The sequence below is a fragment of the Neopelma chrysocephalum genome, unplaced genomic scaffold, assembly GCF_003984885.1.
Source record: "Neopelma chrysocephalum unplaced genomic scaffold, ASM398488v2 Primary Assembly neopelma1_44, whole genome shotgun sequence".
In the NCBI taxonomy this organism is placed as follows: domain Eukaryota; kingdom Metazoa; phylum Chordata; class Aves; order Passeriformes; family Pipridae; genus Neopelma; species Neopelma chrysocephalum.
The window spans coordinates 18,984,967-19,007,002 of record NW_020897703.1 but is presented as its reverse complement, the minus strand read 5'-3'; positions in this window follow the sequence as shown (position 1 = coordinate 19,007,002).

Genomic DNA, 22,036 nt, shown 5'->3' with positions numbered 1-22,036 from the left:
CTAGTCAATGGGCAGAGCTATAAGGTTGTTACATGTGCACGCAAGAGCTGGGTTGAGCTGGGTTGAGCTTGGATCAAACAGCTTCTGTGGCAGCATGGGGCAATCCCTTAGGGTCATCTCCTGAGGGCACGAGGTGGGGGGCAGGGGCCATATGGGCTCAGTCCCTCTCTCTTGTTTCCTCTGTCAAGTGCCATATTGCCTGCTGGGCTTGGCTCTGGGTACCAAGGATGCAGCATGACTTGGCAGCTGAAGTTGGCACCCATCCTGGTGGGTCATCAGGTCGTTTGTTCTACTGCTCAAAAGCAAACGAAAAACCCAGGCCATTGCAGATGCTTAAGCAGTGCTTCCAAGGCACCTGTGACTTAGGATATATCCATTCTCCATGTCCAGCTCAGGCCACTGGAGGGAGGTTCTTTCTCATAGCAGATGACTTGGCTGCTGGGCAGTCTCCTGTTTACCACTGCTGACTGCAGTGATGCTGGGCTTAGCACAGATGCTGGCCTCAGCAGAGATGCAGGCTGTCTCCTCAGCTTTGGGGCAGGTGGGGCAGCAAAGCTGACACCCATGGAGGGTGCCCCCTATGTCTCCCTTCCTCCTCATCTCAGTTTTGCCCAAGACAACCTTCTCTTTTGTGCCCACATGAATCTGGTGAGCTCAGTTAGAAATCACTCTGAACTTGGGCAGCACCAGAAGCTGCCTTTGCCCTCCTGTGTCAAGGCTTTTCCTCTCTCCATCCCCACTTTCAAGATGAAAGAGGCAACATGGCCAGGGAGTTCCTCTGATCCCCTTGCAAGTGTCACTCTGTAGGATCTTCCCCTTCCAAAGGCTATCATGGAGCAGGGTTCTGTCAGGTCCACACGTATTGCCCCTCCGGGAAGATCCCATCTAACTCCATCTTTTTGGCTACACGTGGAAGCATTCTGACTTCCTTCAGACTACCCCATTCACTCTCAGCAAAGAGCTGGAAGGGCACTCTCCATGGCACAAGATGGTCCCAGTCCTAATGCATTGTCCCTGCCCGTGCTACATCTGGCTTTTGCTCTGCACCAGATGGGGAGGGTCACACCACCCTCAGCCACACATACATGAAAAAGGGGCACAGCCATCCCAGGGTGCTCCCCACATCTGCACAGTGGTCCTGAAATTGATCCTGGGAACATCTCTCCGTGCTGGCTGGGAGTGCTGACTCTGTGGCTGCAGTGGGCGCTCTCTTCACAGGCCAAGCGGAAGAGGTGATAAGGGTGCTGTGGTGTGGAAGAGCCCAGCACATTTGGAGAGCAGGAGGTGGGTGTCCGCAGGCCCCCTTCCCTCCTGGTACGAGCCAGCCCTCCCCAGAGGAATGCTCCGGCACAGGCGCAGCTGCAGGGACGGGAGGTGCTTGCCAAGCGCCGTGGCATGAAGGCATGATAGGGCACGCTCCGCCGGACCACGAATACCTGTCCCAGGCAGCTAGAGGCACCCAAGGCGTGTACGGGTGGCGCAGGAGCACACACTTCGTCAAGCCTGGGCGGTGGTGCTCCACTGGGAGAAGAGGCTCTTTCCAGTTCGCCCTCCCACTCCCGCCGGTGAACGGCAAGCTCCCGCTCGGCAGCAACCCTCTTCCCCATCACACTCTGCACGTAGCACACGGGTCTTACGGGGGGAGGGGGGGGAATGCCCCTTTTCTCACTGGTACAGGGGGTGCAAGGGGTCTAGCCTGAGGCTGGGAGTGAGCTGGGTGGTCTTGCTGGGTCCCTCCAGCCTTAGCATAGCTGCTTGAATGAATTGCCAAGGAAGTGGCTGAGAGTGGATCAGAAATGGGATGTGCAATGCAGTGAAAGAATAAAGAGAAGCACAAATAGTGGTGCCTGGTGACTTGCTCTCGTTTGGTGCTTTCGTGGACATGAACTGTGTGCCTGTCACATGCATGGGGACATATCCATGTGGGCCTCATCTGTACTGCTCAGACAGAGATGTGTGATCCTATTACTGCAGGATCCTATTGCTTGGGACAGGCTGCACTCCTCTGCCACTCCACTGATCACACTCCCTGCACCAGACCAGGAGAACGTGTCATCACAAGATTCTCTGCTTGATTGTGCTCTCAACCCAGGTATGGATACACATATCCTTGGAGCATCCTAAAGGTCTGGCTCCAAGTAAAAAATGATAAAAAGCGCCAAAGTCTCCAGCTGTTTGCAACCATTGCCTAATAATAAGGATGCACTGCACCACGACACTGCCAGTGCAAATCCTCTGCCATGATCAGCTGGGGTAAAATACTTGCTGGAGGAAGGGGCTTTTGCTGAGCAACATCTCAGAGCAAAGCTGGGTTAGTATTGGTAGCCCTATGCTGGCTAAGGGTGTGCTCCAAATCTCCCGGGAGCCAAGGGTTGGGAGTTCACTCTCTGTACATTTGGGCTAGCAAGGAGTCACATTTCCAGCAGCCAGAATGCTCAGGCACTTTTGTCCAAGACTGGGGAGTCTGGAGAGCTGGAGGCTTTTGAATCAGCTGATAACCTTTGAGGACACTTGTCCTCAGGAGGTAGGGGCTGTGACAAGAGAGATGCAAAATCAGCAGAAGACTTCTGCCACATTCCCACAGATGTAAGACCCAGAGCAAGCCTGAAGTGGCTGTGAAGTGGAAGGCAGGCAGCAGCACTGCTGTTGTCCCCTCACATCCCTCTCCCTGCACACACTGCCTGCCCTGCCTTACAAGGAGAAGCAATCTGTGCTGTCATGATGTGTCATGCTCACTGATCATGGATGCTGAAGCCTGTGGTGGGATGGAGAGTCCTGGATTGTCTTTGATGTGGCTGCCTACTGAAACCACTCCTGCAAGGTCCCTGGGCAGCAGTCCTGGCTGTGGGGCAGATATTCCAGACATGCAGGGGCTCCCTTTCAGGTGATGTTGGCTGGGCTGAAAGAGGAGCCTGGCAAAAATTGGGAATGTGGGATGTATTGGATGATAAGCAGTCTTTCCCTGGAAACACTTTGCAGCCAGTAGGTTAGCCCTGAAGCCTGCCTGCAAGATAGATGCTGTCAGCTATGATGTCAGCACACAACAGCTCCTGTGGATAATGCAGCAAGAAGCAGCCAGGCTGGCAATAGGACCCAGAAGTCCTGTTCCTGGTCCCAGTTTCATGCCACATGTCACCCAGAGTGAGAGGGAGCCTGGTCCTTATGTTGTCTCTGTAGCCTGGTGCTGTTGCTGAAGGAGATGCCTTGAAAAGACATCCCTAGAGGCATTTCAGGATATGAACTACCCATGGCAGCTGACCTCTGCAGCAAAGTATAGTTCTAAATCAAGGCTGAATTGAGCAGGGATGTGAGGCACTTTTGTTGCTTGACTTGGGGACCAGGAAATGGAGAGGGGATGAGGGAGGAGGTTTGTCCCTCCTCAGCCCGTGCACACTTCAGGGGGTGCTCAGGCTGCGAGCAGAGCTGCAGTTGGAGTTGGTTCATATGGTTCCCAGAACCCCCTGACTCCCTATCCTTATTACAGGCCTCCTGTTGCTGCAGTCACACAGCACTTTAGGCTTTGGGGATTCAACTCCATCCGTGCTCTTCTGGGGAGATGTCTTTTTCCACCAAGCACATTTCTTCCCTATGCCACTGCAAAGCTGGGGACTGGTCTGGCCCCATGCTCACACCCAGTATCTCTCAGCTAGGCAGCCAGGCTCAGAAGGAGCCTGGCACTCCAGATGCTGGCAGAGTGGCCCTCCCTTACCAGCTGTCCCACACCGGGGCTGCAAATAAACAAACATACACCCCAGCATCAAGCCCCAGCAACTCATCCCCTCCTAAAGACGTAATTATAGTGAGGCAGCTGGTGAGCAGCACTTGAAACCCGGCGTGTAAACATGGCTTTCTCCTCCACCGCACAGGCAAAAGCAACCTCCTTCAAGGGAGAGGGTCCACGTTTTTGCGGTGAGGGCTGTGGCCAGAGACTTTCATCTCAGCCTTTTGATGCAGTGAAGGAATAATAGATGGCAGACGGCAACACCCCACCTTGCTGTGCTTCCTGCTCTGGGCCATTTTCCACCTCCTGGTGGGTATTTGAGTCTCCTTGCCTTTCCCAGTCCCTGGGCCAGCTGCTGGTTCCCTCTCCCTTGCCAGGTGAGGGCACAGGGAATCTCAAAGAGCTGGGCCAGGGCTGGCACCAGCCAACCAGGACATAAAAGAGCCATCTCGTGCTCAGAAGGGCTGGCAGCGAGAAGCAAGAAGGGATGGCTGGGCCACATCACCACCCCAGGCCACATCACCACCCATCTCACTCCCTCGCACCACCATTTCCAGGTTTGTGGCTGCTCCAGAGCCAATGGACCAAGCGTGAGCACTCGGATACCTTAGTGATGGGCACCCTTTGAGACCAGTGAAAGAGGGGTGGCTGCTCACAATAAGAGATAACCAGAAGATCCCTGGAGATGTCAATTCTTGCCAAGTGAGCCCAGACTATCACATGAGGGATGTCCCACTCTGTACACAAGGATGCTACATCACTGCAGCGTCCCCCAGCCCTGTCTCTGGCTCTCAGCCCTACACAGAGGTCCCTTGGGTACAACTGAAGAGGAAAGGAGGGGTGTGGGAAGCAGAGAGCAGGGAGGCTGGGGAGGCTGCATAGATGGAAGAGGGTTGGGAGAGATGATGGAGTGAAGGAGGATTGTCCCAGCTGGGAGGGTGGGTGCAGAACACCCTTGCTCCCTGCTTTGTCTCCCAGCCCCTCCAGTGCTCCCCAATAGACAGCCCTGAGCACTGATGCTCCTGAGCTTTGGGCCCCTTTGCCCAAGTGCTGGCTCACCATCACCGTGCTCCTCGCTGCTCACCCAGCCTGCTGTCACCAGAAGCCTCCCATGACGAGTCTGGCACAGCTGGGTCCCTCTGGGGAAGGAGGTGGCATGTGCCCTGCCAGCATGGAAAGGAGTGCCACTCTCTCCCATGGTGCCAGCACAGTGTCCGTACAGGGAGAGGGAGGGACATGACAGCCCACACTGCCACACCCCACAGAAATGCCAGGCTGAGCACTGGCAAGTCCAGTACCATGGAATGCCAGCTGGGCACAGCTTTCCCAGCACACGCAATGGCAATGATTTGAGAGACGCTTGGTTTTGTGGGAGTGATTCCTGCTGGCCTTAACACCCAGATATCACGTGCTGAGCTGTGCATGCTGGCAGCAAAAGGACAGAGACATGTGGGGTGGTGGCTTCCAGGCACCTCAGGCTGATTCTCTGCACACAGTCTCTGCACTGTTAGCTGAGGGCAGGCATACTATGGATGGATCAGACTATCTCAGCACACTCTGGCAAGAGTGCTGACTTGTGTTGGAATTGTTACTGGAAGTACTGGACACAACACGCTGCCTTATGCCCTGATGGCTTGGTGCTCTGCAACATCCAGAGCCAGAATGTTAAATCTACCACCCTGAACCACTTCCAGTTCAGGTAACTGCACCTGCCAGAACCCTCTTTCCTGCAATTTGAGGGCAGGGCACCATCTTTCCCTTGCTGGAGGGTAAAAGCGATGCTGTTGCCTCCAGGGGATGCTCGGCCAATGCCCAACATCACCCCTGGCAGACCCAGGGGAGGTGCTGGCTGCCACATTGCGAGGTGCTGCACAGAAGATATGCATGGTCCAACTCCCCACTGACGTAACTCCTGGGAGGCACACAGGAGTTGCCAGCAGGGAATTGGCCCACATCTCTCAGAACACTTGGGGAGCTGTGTACAGAGGAGGTAATTGTTAAATGTGGGCTGAGATAGGCTGAGCAGGGAGGGCACAAGGCCAGGGAGGTGGCAGACACCTCACCAAGGCTGGTTTCATTTACACAAGTTGAGTTTTGTTCAGTATCTCCCTGGGGTTTCATGGCTGCATGGTACCATCTTGTGCTGCTCTGGTGACAGGGAGGTGGAACCTTACAAAATCTTCTCCATCAGCCATGCCTCAGTAGGACAAAGCACAGAAGGGATGGGGGAATGGCTGGGCTTCCTCAGGTCTATCCCAAATGCTGATGCCAAACCTCTGTGAAACTACGGCCTCAAAAACCCTTGGGAGAGCAACATTGGATGTGGGTGGGTCTCCTTATCTGAACCAGGGAATGATGGTCACAGCCCGGTCGGGTCCTCAGCAGCCTTTATGTGGAAGCCAGGTTGAGGGCATCAGCAGTGGGGTGGAGGCTGTAAATGCCCCCATCTTGACCATGGTCCTGACTACCAGAATAAGCATCACCTGGGGCAGATATTTTGTTCCACATTGGCTAAAGACCAAGGCACAGGGCTGCCAAGAGCTAACAGCACCCACTGGGCCAGTCCCCACTGACCCCTGCAGTCTCCATGGACCCCTGAGGGTAGGTGAGAGATGCCCCTAGTCTGGCAGGAGGCAGGCCCTGGCTGCTGAGACAAGCTCCTTTTGCCTTCAAGCATCCAAATGCATTTTTGTGTCCACTACAGTTGATGTCCGGATGGCTAATGGTGCTGAGACACGGCCCCATGGTGCCCATGATGCAGACCTGGCTCCCAGCCTCCCATAGTCCTTTCCACTGTCGCACGTCATGGAAGCGGAGCCTCCTGTCTTGCAGGTATAACCTGCCCTTGCCCTTGTCCCAGCTCTGCCTTGCACACGCTGTGCTCAGCCAAGTAGCCAGGCTCTGTGTTGCTCACTGTCAGCAACCTCCAGCCCGTGCGTCACCAGCAGACCTGGTTGCTGGTGATACCAGCTCCCTGCTTGCCAGTGCCTCAATCAAACTGGTTTTAGGACTCCAGCATGTCCCTGCCAACACTGCCCTACCTTGCTGACATGCCCCCCGAGCTGCACATCCCAAGCACCATCCTGACCCATCCCCAGCACATCCTCTGCCACCAACCAGACACAGTGCATGTGTCTGCACTAAAACCTTGCAAAAAAAGGCAAGAACATGGCTGGTTCACACACTGACTCTCACCAAGCTGGTCTGGGGCTCAGGTTCACAGCAGCACATCTCCTCTCTCATCCTGGGTCTGTGCCTGCCAGATCCACCTGCTCCTCAGCTGTGCCCACACAGGGGAGGTCCTTGTGGTGCTCTGTTGAGCAGGGTCCTGTGCTTAAAGCCTGCCTGAGACAGGCTCCTTGCTTGGCTGCAGGGGAGTACGTCAACCACTCCAAGTTTGCCTGCCCCAAGGCTTTGCTGGCTCACATGGAATGGAGGAGAAGCATGAGGGCCTGGCTCACACTGTGCAATAGTCTCGTGGGTTACATGCAGAGACTGCACAGCATCTCATGGCATCCAGACACCTCTCCATGCAGCTGCTGTGACACCCTGACCATCCCCAATCCTGCAGGCGTGGCCCCCTGGCTCCTTCACTGCCTGCTGCTTATCTCTGTCTGGCCCCCAGAGCTGGTTCCTGAGCGGGACAGTCTGTTCTGCAGGTCTCTTGCCTATTGGTCCTTCTCAACACACTCAGTCTCTGGTTTTCTGGCTGGCTGCAGGGATGAGTAGATCTCCCTCAGCCCCACAGTCCCATGCTCCCCCATACTAAGCGCTCCCAATATGAGACAACCTCACCACAGACACCACTGCAAAGCCCTTCATGAAAGTCATGGGGAAGGGGCAGAAAATACATCCAAGGCTGCCTTGCACTTTCCACAGACAAATTCCACCTGGCAGAGCAGGAGCCTTGGAGAGGCTCCCTACCTGCTCGCTGCTTCGGCCACAGCTCAGCAGCTGAGCTGGCTCCCCAGCACCTGCCTCCCCCCACCCTGCAAGCCCCGGGGCAGCGTGCTAGGAGTGACAGGTGAGTTGGCAGCAACTCGGCTCCGGCACCCCTCGGCACTCCTTCAAAACCAAGCCCTTTGCACGCAGTGTTTCTGCCGTGACGAAGCGGCAGACATCAAGGAGAGGTAATTTGCTGGGATTCTTCTGGCCAGGTGTGTCCCAACGCCCACACGCTGCTCTCACCCGTGTGGACGGGAGACACGTGCTCTGATGTTTCCCGACACCCGGGCATTGCTGCTGGCTTGTGGTTTCTGGAAACACTGGCGGTGGGGGGTTGGGTTGGGTTGGTTTTTCTCTGAGACCTTAGATTCAATGGGTGAGTACCGGCTCAGGATTCACCCTTCCCAGGACACAGGTCATGAGACACCAAACATGCAGGGTTTTGGAAAGATTACCAAGGCAGCTTTACTCCCTACAGGACAAAACCAGCTCCAAAGGGAGCAGTGATGCTCTGCCCTTCCCTCTGACCCACCACTCTGGAACATCCTTTGGCTTCAGGCAAGTCTTATCCTATACTCAAGCTGTTAATATCGTGAATCACCGGGTCTGCCTCCTGCTGCTGCTCCGATAGCTGATCACTTTCCTTGGTCGAGCCAGGAACAAGTCTTCTGCTCTACTTTCCATGTTTCCCTGGTCTCTGCAAATCTCTCTGAGTTTGTAATTCTCAGCTGTGAAACAAAACTATTCTGTTTGATCTCTGGCATCCCATACCCCATCTAATGGCAGGGCTCTGGAGCTTGGAGCAGGGCTCAGGGGGGAGGATCTTGAGCAGGGCTGGTGTGGTGGCTTGGTTCCCCTCCATCATGGTTCCTTAGCAAGGAACTCATTCTTGGAAGCTCAGTGTTGGCTGTGCCCATTATGAAGCTGGGCTGGTGGGCCAGGCCTTGGGGACTGGGACATGCCCAGATCCCACTGGATTAGCAGGAGCTCTGCTGGACAGTAAGCAGGGGCAGAGGGCATGTCACATCCCCAGCACAGAGCATCTTGACCCAGGTGCTCCTGCCTTGCCAGTTGAAGACTCTTCCACCCAGTTAGGGTTTTGGGGCCTTGGGCAGGGCAGGCACCTCTCTCAGGAGGGTTTTCCAAGGAAGGGATGTGGAGCCTAGCTTCTCAAACCATGCCTCTCCCAGCAAGGCAGATAACAGCTTCTGCTGGGATGGGCTGGGAATCTCTTCCAGCCAGCACTGCTGCAAGCTTCCCCATTGCCCAGGAAAGCCGTGAGCAGATAGCCAGTGAAGGCATACATATCCCAGCAACTGGTGAAGCTCTGACATGCTCAGCCATAGCCTGGGCCCAGTGACAGCTGGGATCAAACCAAAGTGCTGATTTGGCTGAATCCAGGCCAGGGTGGCTCCTGCTCTTGCAGCAAGCTGAGAGGCTGAGAGCAACCCAGACTTGGGGGTCAAATGGTAAAGACAGCATCCCACAAGACCCTCACTTCCTGCCCAGTGCCCACTGCCCTTTATGGGGCCAGCATAGCCTGCAGGGGAGGGGTGTTGGGGTTGGGGTCTGGGAACACCCTCTCTGTGGCTTCCCTCCTAATAATGAGGGGATGACGCTATGTGCGCTAGCTGTTCTTGAGGGAGGGATGTCCTTTCTTCCCTTGCCATGTCGTGGCCAGCTAAGTACAGGCCTCCAGCTCAGCAGCGTCCTCATGGCTTGCTGTTGCAAAGTGTACCTTCCACATCTGTCCTGAATGCTCCACAGCTGTTGGGGCTGCCCCCTCCCTCTTTCTAGCACATCAGGGCCAGGTGTCACTGAGATGGTGAGGCCAGAAATACTGGGACAGTCTGGGATGCACTGGCAGGGGATGGTGCTTCATCTCTCACAAGGAGGGGCTGGCACTGGGAACCCTCCTGCGGGTGGAGGGGGAACCCTGTGGCTGTCTGTCATGTGCCTTAGACCACTATAATGGTCCTGCTTATATGGTTATAGTGCTCCTCCTGATATAACTATAGGGACCACCACTTACACAGCTATAGGGGACCCCTTTATACTCTGACAGGGACCACTGAGCCAGGAAGCTGCTCACATTCATGCAGAGACTTCTTCACCTCCCCCTGCCCAGCAATAGAGATGTGGTCCCAGTTTAACAGCCCGCAGTTTCATGTGGACACTTCCCTTGCCCCTCCCAGCCTCGGGGCTGCCTTTATGGCCCTGTCCTTGCTGTCCAGGGCTCTGAATTTCTGTCATGATAAATGCTGGTGAAAAGAAGCCAGGGGAGACAGCTTTCAGCACCCCGGTGAGCATGGGAGCCTCAGAGGGCAGGCAGGGATCTCCAGCATGCAGGTAGCTGCAGTGGTGAGCAGAGCGGTGTGGGGCTGACCCACCTGGGCTGCAGACAGCGTGTCCTCCACAGGTGTGCAGGCAGGTGCGTGTGCATCCACTGCCCTCTGCTGAGGAGTGCAGGCAGCTCAGCGGGGCTGAGCGTGCGGGGCTGGGGGGGCTGGACAGTCCCCGGCCACGGGCACCGGCAGCTTCCTCAGAGGCCGATTTTGCTCCCTCCATCCCACTCTGTGGGGGTAACATGACCTCTCAAGTCTCACCGGGTGCTATTTTCTGGCCCCAGGCCCCTGACCCCTGGCTCTGAGCTCATCCCCATACCACTTCCAGCCTTCCTTCCCATAGCGTTCCTAGTTTCCTGCTGAGCTTGGTCCCTCTCTTCCCCCTTTCCATTGTTTGCTTGGGGGTGTATGTGCAATTATCCATCTAGTTTATACTTCCCCCAGCCCCAGCCAAGCAGAACCATATGAATTAATAACCAGGAGCCAGGAGGTACCAAGGACCTGCTGGCAGCAGCCAGGTTCTGTGGGATAGTGGTGTACCTGCACAAGCCAGCCATACTGAGTGGTGTCAGAGCTGCCTACGCCATCCATGCTCCATTCTGCCCTGCCCCAGAGTTGTGTGGCACTTCTTCACAACTCTCATGCTCAACTCATATGCCAATTGATCGCAGCAAGCCAATGGGGTCTGGCCAGGCATGACCCCTGCATGTTGCTGAGAAGGCAGGATGGTGTCAACAGGGCCAGATTCAGCCTCTCTCTGCAGGACCTCAAATTACCTGGGGGACTACAAGCACATGCCTTGCTGTCTGGAGGGTCTCTAGTGGGCCTAGGGTATGTTTAGCTGTCAGAGATCATGGGGAAGAGCTGCTCCCCCTCCCCACATGCCTTCTATTCTGTTGCTGCTTCTCTGTAAATGTGCCACTTAATTCAAATCCTCCAGAGGAAAGGAGGTGGAATCCCTAGTTATGTCTGCACTGGTAAAACAAACAGTCCCAGGGCACTCCCAGGCACAGCAGGGGGATTGTCCCTATGGGAATTTTTAGCATTGCCCTTGTGTGATTTTTGGCTTGGGCTAGCTTGCACGGATCCAGGCAATTTTCGCTCACAGTTTAGGAGTTAGCCTTGGTCAGGGACAATCCCAGCAGGATCTAGCACACAGGCTGTCCATTTTCAGGATATGTTTCACAGCCTGGAGGTGGACTGGTCCATGACAGACGTCCTCAGGGCCAAAGAGGACTCCTGGGTTTGTTTAATTTAGCATAGGGCTGTATCCTTCCCAGAGGATATGGGAATGGGCATTTTGGAAATACAGCCCTATTGAACCTGGCATGTCTGCTCCAGGCATGTGGAAGGGTCTCTGGGTAGAGGAGCTCCCAGGCAGGGGAGAGGAGTGGGACTCTTTCTGCTGGTCTTGTGAGTCAGGGTTGGGATGAAGGTCAGGGAGAGTTTCAAGGGACTGCAGGCAGGGGAAGGGCTTGGGACAGAACCTGTGGGTGGGATGGGGTGTGAATACATCCATCCATGACATGGGAGAGCTTCAGTCCATCTCACCCCAAACCCATCTGCCACATACATCAATAGTAATGAGGTATATTCACATACTCACATTCATAAACACTACAGTGACCCCAAAGGATTTCCATCCTAGGGTCCTGCTGGGCATCACTTGCCCTCTCCCACCACGGCCATACAATGTTGGCAGTGTTTGCACACCTGCCAGGACTCACGTGTGTGTGTGTGTGTGTGTGTGTGTGTGTGTGTGTGTATGTGTGTGTGTGTGCACGCGCAGGCACCAGTGACGGGCAGACGCCCTTGGCGTGCCGCGTGCCTGTGTTTGCACTGCGCTTGCCATGTGCCTTTTAGGGCACGTGTGGGAACTGGCAGCCTGGTGCGGGTGCTTGGCGTGGGCAGGGGCTGTTTTGCTCAACACCTGCCTTCACCTACGGCTGCGGTTTTGATGCAGAGAAAGAGCAGGCTTTTGATGTCTGTGTGCATGTGCTCTGCGGGTATTTCACACACGCTGTGTGCAGCCTGCATGGATGGTGTTTGCACATGCGTGTGTGTGTGCACATGTGCGAAGTGTGAGATCAGTGTCTCAGCTGGCTGCCACTCTGGCTGCTGGAATCCCTGCCTCCCAGGCCATGTTATAGATGAATACACTTGAAAGCATTTTTTCCCCCTTAGCCACCAGATTTCACTGGGAGAAGAAAAGGAACCGGGCACTTTATCTTCATTAGCAGCTGGGAGCCTCTTGGGGAAGCTTTTGTCTGGGCGATGCTCCCTCCGCCCCTGCTCTTATCCCCTGTCCTCACTCATTAGCCCTTTCCAGAGGGGAAAGGGGCTGGCTGGCAGGGTCCTGCAGCTTTGCTGTGTCCCTGTTCCTGCTGACCACCATGTCCAGCCACCCGTAGGCAGCAGGGCTGGGAGGGAAAGGGAGAGATTCCTTTTCTATCTGCCCTGGGAGACCCCAGAATCATTTCAGGTCCCAAGAAGCTCCTTCAGGTAGTTGCTAGCTGCTGCCACCTCTGGGTTTGGAGGTGGCTTAGGCCAGCATTGGCTCAGGGTTGGGGAGGGGGTTGGAGGGGGTGGGGAGCAGGATGGAGGGGGCTCCATGGCTAAGCCCCCATGGGAAGGGCTGCAGCTGGTGGGTCGAGGGCAGCCCTTTCCTTCTGGAGTTGCTCATCTCCGTGGGGCGGGGAGGGGAAAGCAGTCATGTCCATATCCATTAATACCCAGTAACCATGACAACTGCTGTGGAGCTATCATCCTGTCCCCAGGCCAGCTACCACAGGGTTCCTCTCAGAGGGGTCACAGGACAGCAGCTTTCCTTGAATCATTGCTACCTATGGGGTGGCCTGTGGACTGCACATTGCCCCACTGCCAAGGCCTGTGGCAGTTTGGAGGGCATACATCACCACTCCTCATGCCAGGGCATCCCCAGGCAGGGCCAGGGCTGCTACTGACAGGAATTGGGGCAGGATGCTGAGGCCACCATGGCTGTGGGGAGGGCTTTGGGGAAGGACAGGGGCAGATGCAGTTGCTGCTCCCCTCCTGCAAGCCTAGATGCTGCAGGTTCAGCAAGACAGTGAAGTAGGGGTGTTGGGGGCAGACTGCCTTAGGTAACATTCCTTCTCACTTTAAAGGAGCCATAAATCACTCATTCTTTATTAAAAGCTCTGCCTGACCGGGAGAAAAATGTCAGGAATATAAATCAATTCCACTGCTCTCTTGCAAGGGTCCTGGCTTGCCAAGGACTGCTCCCTCCACCGTCCCCAGGTAGGGCACAGCATAGCCATGCTGTGAGATTGTAAGGAATAAAAGTAGGGTCTCTCCAGGGGGCATGGGCCTGAGTCCTCTGCTTCCCCCAGCTCCTCAGGGCTGCAGGGAAACTGGGCAGTGCCCTGGCCAGGCAGGTGCAGGGATACCACAGACGTGCCCAAGCAGCACGTGGACAGAGAACACCCCCTCCTCGGGCCCCTCCTTGGGCCACCAGGAAGGAGATCCCCTTCTCCCTCCACCTGGCTGGCAGTGAGAAGGGCTGGCCTTCCCCAAACACGCAGCCTTTCCTTAGGAACTGAAAGACCCCAGCTGAAGCCAAGCACTCCCTACAAAGCTCCTGATATCCTGCAACTGGCAAGGATTTTGCCCTAAAAGATGGGGACTGGCCCCATTTTGCAATTCCTGCCTGCCCCAGGAGCAGGGCTGGGGGGCAGGGAGTTCAGAAGGTGGTAAAATACCCCATCCCAAGCCCAAAGACAAGCTGTACAGGGCAGGGTACTCATGCCTGCCTCTTGTCTGCACAGAGGCAGGGAGATAGAGGTAGGTGAGAGCCTGAGCAGGAGGAGGACTCGCTTACACAACGTTAAAGCAGCAGCCGGCACTGAGGTAGCTGCGCTTGCCTCTCCGTCTCCTGTTTTTCCAGTTAGATGCATGGCTTAATATAGCAGCACTTATGTTGTAAAACATTTGCTCATAAAACAGAGAGGATGTGCTGTGTGGGAGCGTGCGCAAGCCAATCCCCAGCTGCTTTTTGATGTCAGCTTGGAAATTGCAGCGTCCTGGCAACAGCTGCTCGCTGGGGTTTACATGCAGCAGGGCCAAACCTGCCCCGGGTGTAAGCCTGCAGTGATCTCTGCATGAGCCTGGTGGGTTTCCATCAGTTCCAAGTTCTCCGTCCAGGGTACAAGGGATGGGAGCTACCAGGGGGTGTTGGGGGATGTGTGTGCAAACCACCAGCAGATCTCAGCCCACACCTGGTACCACGGAGCTGGTGCCAAGGAAGCCTTTCCTTGCTGAAATGAACAGCAGGTATGACAAAATCCAGAGCCCAAGGGAAGGGCAGCGACCACCAGTATTGGCACTGCAAGTACTGGCTGTGCATGCCGAGGAGGAAACAAATGTTTCTGGCCGGGTCTCCCCACAAGCTCAGCTCCATCAGCTGTGTTGGTGGGAGGAATCACTGCCTTGGCTGCTCCCAACAGCACTGGCCTTTCTCAAATGACTTCGCCAGAGGGGGAGTGGACTGATAAAGAAAGTTCGTCAGGCAAAATCAGGCCAGGCTCAGGCAGTTTGCTCACAGTCAGGCTTCCACAGGTGGGAAGGCTGAGCACTTAGGGCTTCATCCTGCACAGAGGCAAGGGCTTGGCTCTGTTGGGGTACCACCAGGTTGGACTAGGCAGCCAAGGATAGCTTCCTATCTCAGTCCAGGCCTCAGCTGAAGAGGGAATGGGCTGGGAGGGAAAGAAAGAAGGCAATGGGAAAGGAGCTGGGATCTTTTTGCTTGAGAACCTGCTGGGACTCTTCCATCAAAGGGAAGGAAACCCTAAGCACAGGGCCACAGGCTTTCATGAACCACTTGCTGCAAACCCCAGCCCCTATGGGACTGTTTATCCTGGCATGGGAGAGCCCATAATCCGCAGCCCTGAGCCAGCCTGCGGAACATAGCTTTCCTCCCTGCTGCAGCCCCAGCAGCAGGGCTGTGACAGCTCTCCAGGGCCATGCTCAGACCCCACACATCATCCCCGGAGCAGCTGAGGGTACGGGGCACAGGGATCTTGGGGTCCCACCTCAGCTACTCACAAACGTGAAAGCAGGTCCCAGCCCAAGGACAAGGGAACACGAGCAGTGCTGGGAGCTTGTCACCACGTCTGGCTGGCACCCCCAAAGGGTCTGACCTCTCAAGTGTCTCTCCCAGCTGGGCTGACCCAAGGTACCCTGCAGTTTCCCACGTTCCCTCCTGCCTGCCACCCGTCATATTTTGCATTTCTCCCTCTATCTTATCTCCCTGCCGGCTCACCCTTTTGCAGCTGGTCTCTTGTTTTCACTCTGCCCTCTCCCTCGCTCCTTGGCCTCACCTGCTCCAGCTCCAGCCCAGCTTCCGTGCTGAAGGACCTCGAGGCAGGTCCCTGATAAGGGCCAGACCAAACAAGAACCTTTTGTGCCGTGCTGAGCTCATCCACAGGAACCGGGTGAAGACCTGGCCTGGGCAGAGCAAAGAGCAATGCATGGAGGGACCGAGTGGTTCAGTGCCTCCACGTGGTGCCAGACATGCAGCATAATCCTGCCTCAGTTTCCACACTTCTCTGAAAATCCTTCCTCTGCCCCTGCTCACGGCAGCATCTGTCCCTCAAGCAGGGGAGGGAGAAGGGCCCATGACGTGGGCTGAGCTGGGGAGGGAGGGCACATGTCCTGCTGAGAGGTGCTGTCAGTGCTGAGTCCTGTGTGCATAGGGGGCCTGGCAGCCAGCAAGTGCAGGGAATAAAATTCTCCTCCCTCCCGGCCCATTGCCGGGTTAATATTCCCTCTAACGACAGACGGCTCCTTTTATCCTCTCTCGTGCTCCTGCCTGTGATTTAATCTTGGAACAAGCCACGATTATTTCCTGTACAGCTGCCTCCCTCACTTCCACCGCAGACCAAGCTTGACAGCATCTCACCAGGCAAGGAGGAGACTCTCCTTCAAGCCCCCAGCCTGGCCATGGCTGAAGGTAGAGAGACCCTCTCCAGCACCCTGTGTTCCCAGTCCTACACTAGGGGTGCCATGGGAAGACGAAGGACAGACTGACAGGAACCCTCCATGGGGCTGACAAGCATCAGGGAAGAAAGGGTGATAGGGAAGGTGGCCAGTTGCTTGACTAGGTAATCTGCCAGGTCCCAGCTTCATGAGGTAGATCTAGGGCTGTGAGAGGAGTCTGGTGGGTCTCAGATTGGCTCTTGGGAGTTATCATGGTATTAGCATAGAAACACCTACCCCTGGATCCCTCAAAGCCAAGGTAGAAGGCAGCCGGACCTCAGGCTGCCAGTCCTTGGCTCAGGGCTGCTGAGGACTGGCAAAGGCAGGATCTTCTCCCAGAGAGGGTGAGATGGATTTACCCTCATAGTCCTTTCCATCTCACAGGGCTTCAGTGCTTGAGCAGGTGCATCTCAAGCTCAGGACCACAGGGCACACAGCCTGGAATCCTCCATCAGTGGCGACAGCAGAGCTGATGGCACGGCCTGCAGCAGCTCCAGAGGGCCAGGGACCCTTGGGCACCCACACACAACTGGAACAGGCAAGATCTGCTTTACATAGAGACCTCGGCAGGAACTGGGACTGACTCCATCCTCATCTGTGCAGTGAACACAGTCAGCCCCAAGCACTGTAAAACCACGAGGCCAGAACACCACTGAGAACAATTTCCTGAGTTCCCTTGTGTGGCTGTTGGGAAGAATACTTCCAAAATACTGGATCAACATCCACTGTTTACCTGTAAGCAGGCAACTTCACTGTGCTGGTGGGCAAGAGGGGGTCAACACTTGTCGCCAGAGCATGTGTACACGACATGCATGATTGTCCTTTGTGCGTGCACTACCTGGAGGGCTGGGGAAAGCCAAGGTTCCTCCTTGTCAGTACAGGAAAAAGAAGCAGGAGACCAGGGTTGGCCCAGGGCCACCCCAGCAGCATCAAAACGTGGGGTGCAGCTCCACCTGGTGGACAGCGAGGCCCCCCCAAGTGCCACCAAGTCCCTTTGGCCACCACACGGAGACTGGGTGCCCCAAGAGCTGGAGTTTATGGCTCTGCCTTCCCTGTCACCATTAGGAACCAGGGGATGCAGACTCGCCCCGGAGCTTGGGATGCTCCAGCACGTCGGGATGCTGAGGCAGCGTCAGCATGTAGATACACACGCTAATGCACGTGCCCAGATGCATCTGCACATGCAGAGAGCCTTGGCAGAGAGCACCAGGAGACTGCAGAGCCAGCTGTGCCCCCACAACTTGCCCTTTGCGTGCTGAGCATCCCATGTGCCTGCAGGAGAGGTTAAACGAAGGCAGCTGCCTGCCAGATGGAAACAATCCTGAGGGACTGGATTGCTCAGCTCCTGCTAGCCAGGGACGTATAGGAAGAACTCTGACCTGGAAACCGGGGGTCCTGGGCTAAGCACCCAGCATCCTACATGATCCTGGATAAATTCTTCCTGATCGCCACGGAGGAGTACTTGCACAGACGCTTTCCTTGCCCCGTGCTTTTCCCTCTGTCCTTTCCCCCCTGCTCTGGGATGCTCCTCGCACACAGCGTCCTGTTGCATCCCTTCCATCCCAGCACAGAGACTGATAGTCTCTGTGAGTCTCACTCACAGTCCTTTCACTGCCAGGAGGCTCCAGAGATGCCCTCTGCTTCTGCGCAGGCTGGGAGCTGCCGCACAGGTGGGTGATGGGTAGCAGGGAGGAATCACTGTCACCAGAAGGGAAACCAGACGCTTTTCTTCAGACCAGTGGCAGCTTCCCACAGCTATGCCAGTGCCCCCATAGCCAGTCTTCCCAAAGCGGAGGGAGGCAAAGAACTGTGGTAATGGGCCGGGCACACAGACGCTGGAGAAACAACGTGGAGATGGGGAGGGGACCCTGCGCAGCGCCAGACGCGCCCGAGGAGCTCCGGGGGCGGCTGCCGCGAGAGGGCAGCACAGCCCCGGCCCCCGGCCCCCCGAGCCGCCACCCCGGCGGGCAGCGCGGGGGCTCGCTCAGCCCCGCCTCACCCCTTCGGGGAGTCCAGCGCAGAGACCACCCGCCACCTTCCCGCGCTCGGCTGGCTGATGGAGCCCGAATTGGCTGCAGGGGGGATAACTGGCACCTTCGTCAATCTCTACCACCCTGCGGCTGTGTGGGTTTTCTCCTGCCACAAGACCCTAGGGATGTGCTGGCAGGCATTTAAGCAGCCCGTGGCTATACTTGAGATATCCCAGTTATTCCTTCCTGTTCTACTCAGCGCTGAGACCTTCTTCCCTAAAGGCTTTAATGCCAGCAGTCCTGGAAGGGATGTCTGCTGAAAGCAGAGCCCTAACAGCAATCAATCCACATCCCCACCCCAATGCCAGTGAATACCCCCTTGCTTCTCCCACCAGAAGCCAGGAGCTAACCAGTGCCAGGACCCATCTCTCTGGCCATAGACTGGGAAGCAGAGATGTGTTTCCATGTGGATTCAAGGCCTGGCTCTGCCTTGCATGTTTTCCACCCAGAGAAGCTGCGTTTCTTCAGCTCTCTGAGCCATTCCCATCACTGCCGTTCAGCAAATGGCAAGACAAAAATAGCTTCTCTCCAGGGGCTGCAACAGGGCTGCTTGATTTGACTGTGCTCTGCTCCACTCTGCTGTGCAAACCCAGGGCTGACTTTGAAGCAGGGGCTGCACAAGCTCCTCCAGCCACCTCAGGTAGGCATTGCTTCCCACCCTGAGCCACACTAAGTGGGTATCACAGGGTAAGCTTCGGTGTCTGTGGAGCCACAGCTGTAGCCCCCCACCCTTGAGAGCTGGGAAGGGGACAGGTGTAGGGGGAAAGCACAGAAGCACAAGCAGGTTTCTCCTCCCTGGGCACTGCAGACAACCTGCCAGCCAGGTCCTCTGTGGCTTCCCAGCCCCAGGGCTGCCAGTGCAGCAGGAGCTCTGCCAGAAGCTGTTGCACAGGATGGGGAGGGGGAGCACCAGAGCTGTCAGAACCACTCACTGAGAGATATACTGAGACTGTGAGCTCTGTCTCCATGGGTAAAGCAGTGCAGGAGCTGGCTGGCCAGCTGCTGCCAAGGAGACAGTCCTTTTCCCTGCCTGTCTTTGCCAGTGCAGACAGACCACGGCACAGCAAGTGAGCTATTAAAGAACAGCTCTAGCCAGCCAGCAAACACATGCTCATTCATCATTCTGGAGCAGGCAGGGGAATGTGCCAACTGCTTTCAGCCAGGACCCATCACAAAGCCTGGGTCCAATAGCCCAGCATCCTGGAAGGGAGCTGGGGTCAGACTAGGGGGCCCTGGACCCTCCAAAATGCCTTTTCTTGTCATGAGGGTGCTGGAAAAGCTGCTCTGCCCCAGGCTGGGAACTTGTGCATTTCTGAGACAGAGCCTCAGCATGGCAACATCATGCCAGAGACAGCTTGGAGAGGATGTGATGGTTGGCATGGGCTTAGCTAAGGCCTGACCTGCCCCCACATTCCCACCTGAACCAGGCAGGCAGAGCTGCACAGCTCTCTGCAGTGGGACGCTCAGGTCAGGTAGAGCAGAGTGGGAGACTGTCATGCACTTGCAGGGAACTGTGTGGATCGTGCAGATCAGTGGTAGCTCTTTCAGAGTCTTTTCACAGTATCTGCCTGGTTTTACACCTACTTCTCTTCCCTGGTGCTGCCGTCTCCCTATCTGTCTCCATCCCTAGAGCCCAGCCAGCTGGGAGCCAGAGTGCTCCAACCTTTCATCTGGAATACCCTGATTCAAGACAGGGATACCCCTTTATACAGCCCAAGTCAGGGGCCTGGACAAGAAACCATCCCTTTGTTGGTGTTAGCATGTAGCTGAAGTATGTGTTGCTCTGGCTAGAGTGACCCTTAGTGACAGAGTACCTGTGTATGCCAGCAGTGTCCCCACAAAGCCACAGCACCAGCAGCTGAAGATTTGGCTAAGGCCAGAAGTCTGAGAGATTTGAGACCAAGTATGGCTGGAGCCCTACTTCTTTCCTCCCTTGCATCCAAAGGCATGTCATTCCTGCTGCCTGAGGTGGGAACCGCAATTCCCTGGGGAAGGGAAATGCTGCCCTCTCCTCCTGCTTTGTGCCTTTCCCTGCCAGCTGACCATTTACAACCAAGAAAAAGGCCGAGCAGAGATGGCCCCAAGGATGTACTTTGTGCTATATCATTGCCTGCCAGCCTTGGGGCTTGAGCCTGAAGAGTAAATCTAAAGAATGGGGAAAAGATCCTCCTCTTTCACGTGGAAGTGCAGCTGCCTCCCATGTAAGCTGCAAAGCTGCTTCTTTACCCACATAAGAAAGATCCTGCTGTCCTTGTAGGGCTTGGGTAATTCCGTAGTGCTTGCAGGAAGCCCTTGCCGCTGTCAGCAATGCTGTCTTGGAGAACAACTATGGGCTCACCGACCTTCTCTACCCCAGAGCTGCTGCCACAGCAGGACGCAAGCTGCAGGCAAGAAGGGAATAATGCACTGAAGCACTCCTCCTGCTCATAGGTGAGGCCTCAAGCTGCATAACTGAACAGCTCTGGGTTGGATTTTTAAACAGACTTCAACCAAATCTCCCCTCCTGGGAGTGGTAGGAGGTGCATACATACACTGAACTGTGCAGTTCAATAACCACAAGCCCAGCTGGGGGAGGCAGGGGAACTCTCTGGCCTCTGCTGTAAAGCCCATCACTGTCAAATATGAGTAGTCTTTCTGCATGAGTTCATGGAAGCCAATTTGGGAGATCTCACACAAGGTGGGGGTGGCTTCATGTGTTTCAGATGAAGCAATCTGAGAGCAATTTCACTTCAGCAGGAGAAAGCAGTATGCAGAAAGGCCTCTGCTTCCTCACCTGCAAAATTCAGCTGTGGGTTTCTCATGAGACCATGTTTTCACACCAGAAAATCCTCAAACATGTAAAGAGAGCAAATCCAAGCTCCTTCCCATCCCCTCCCTAGGGCTCCTCCATCTTCTCAGCTAGGTTGAAACCAGCTATGTATATCTGATGGTGCTGACTTAATCATTGTCAGGAACCTTGTCCTGATTTTCTTTGTCTGTATTTATACCCCTTTACCAAATCCTCCATGTTACTTCAGCCCAGTCTAAGCTGGCCTTGAGCAGGTGGTGCTAGCCCAAATCCATTCGGTTTTGGCCACTCCCAAAGCAAACCTCTCTGTCTGAAGGTCTGTGTGCACACGTGCCTGTCCTTTGCAGAACCTACTGCAGGGATGGTGGCTGACCACAGTGCAGAATATGTGGGAATGCAACTTTGCCACTCTTCCCTGCCATGGCACAGAGGGCATAGCCTCTGTTCTGCCCCTAGATGTGGCAAGTCAGCCCCAAGCATCAGGAGGCCAGTGTAGAAGCCTGAAATATGGCTCTGAGTCTGTGCTTTCATTGCAAACATTTCCAGCATCAGCAGTGCAGGAGGAAGCAGGGGGGCTGGCTTAGCTCCTCCCGGTTGATAATTCATTACCGCCTGTTAGCCTGGATCCATCCGGCAGAACTACATCCTGGCAACGACATGTGTTCATTTCACACATAAAATGCTGTATCAAAATGCGTCATTTAGACATTCTCCCTGAAACCTTTCCCAGCTGTCTCTCCCAATGCTTTATATGCAGGAGCAGTCTCTGCAATTGGGGCATTTTGTTCCTAATGGATGCCTGGCACCCATTGTAGAAATCAGGGCTGCAGGATCCGTGATGCAGCTCATGAGAAATACAGGGGGGATCTTCCTGTGAGGAAAAGAGAGGCAGCAAGCAGAGGGTGCAAGTTTCATCTATGGAATGCTCACATTCATAGAGGGAGAAGCAGCGTCTATGCATGTGCATGTGGCTGGTTTATCACACACCGCTTGCAATGAAGCAGAAGTGCAGCATCCCTTCCCTCCTCTCCTGAGGGTCTGGAAACCCTGAGCAGCAGGGCTGGATGGACTTGCCTTGGGAACATGGAGGAGGTCCCTTCCCCTTTCTCCAAGGCCCCTCACTTTGGCCTGATGCTGGTGACTGTCAGCCTGGTGGTAAATCTCCCTTCTACGGCTGAGTGGGAAGAGGCAGGGT